This window comes from Octopus bimaculoides, chromosome 6 (assembly GCF_001194135.2).
Source record: "Octopus bimaculoides isolate UCB-OBI-ISO-001 chromosome 6, ASM119413v2, whole genome shotgun sequence".
NCBI lineage: Eukaryota > Metazoa > Mollusca > Cephalopoda > Octopoda > Octopodidae > Octopus > Octopus bimaculoides.
The window spans coordinates 53,805,096-53,806,344 of record NC_068986.1 but is presented as its reverse complement, the minus strand read 5'-3'; positions in this window follow the sequence as shown (position 1 = coordinate 53,806,344).

Genomic DNA, 1,249 nt, shown 5'->3' with positions numbered 1-1,249 from the left:
ATATATATATATATATATATATATATACACACACACATGTATGGTTGATGAATGAGTGATGTGGCTTTAGTTCTATTGAAGACATGATGACCTAATTCTGGTACCATAATAAAATGCACCCAGTACATTCTGTAAAATGGTTGATTATAAGATGAGCATCCAGCTATAGAATCCAGGCCAATAGTCAAATGTACAAGCCACATGTGGTCTTCCAGTTCATCTAAAGAGGGTGGTAACTCCCAATAAGAACTGATCTGGTCCCAGCTACAACCTGTCCAATCCTTGCCAAGAGGGTAAACATGTAAAATGAATGAAACATATGAGTCAGAGAAAGATGTAAAATTAGTGTGAAATTTGAAAAAGATGGCAAATTAGCTGAATCATTAGAATGCTGGACAATATGACTTGGCCTTATTTGTACCAGCTGTTTATGTTCCAAGTTCAAATCCTATCATCAAAGTCATCTATTTCTTTCATCTTTCCAGGTATTTTGATAAAATAAAGTACCAGTCCAGAGTAGAACTGTTTAGATCTTCAAACAAAGTGATTTGTTGTATTTGTTTAGATTCTTTATATTCTGAATATCCAGGTAGGTATGGTGAACTTGTCGATATCTGATCAACAAGATGGCATCTTGTGAAAAATATCTGGAAAACCATCTTTGTATTCTTCCACCTCTTCTAAGTTGTACAGACACTCCCTTGTTCTTTTTGCCTTGGGGTATACACTGGGTCAGTGATTGATCTGTTTCAAGTTAGACATATCACCACTAATATTTCAGTAGTATTTGGTTATTATTAAGTGTTAAAAAGCTACATCAAATAGAAAGAACATAAAAAGATACACAAGATAAAAGAGCATTGCATGCTACTGATATGCTTAACCCTTTAGTGTTTGCATTATTCTGCCAAAATTAATGCTTTTTCATTGTTTTGAACTAATCATACATTATCTTGTAGCTATGAGATTTTGATGAGGTAGCTGTTAATTTTTAAAACAATATTGTAGGGTTGGTGTAAGAGACCAGATCTGGCCAGTTTGAACATAAAACAGGCAGAATACTTTTGGCCGGTTTAAATGCTAAAGGGTTAAATTACTATATTTATCTAACTTTAATTTGATATTTTTCTAAATAATGTAATTGAGTGTTTCTGAAATGTCTAGTCCTTGGAGAATTATACTAAAATAGCCAAAAAGAAATTTACTTTGATTGAACTCCAGATACAGTAACTGCACATGATGTGACATA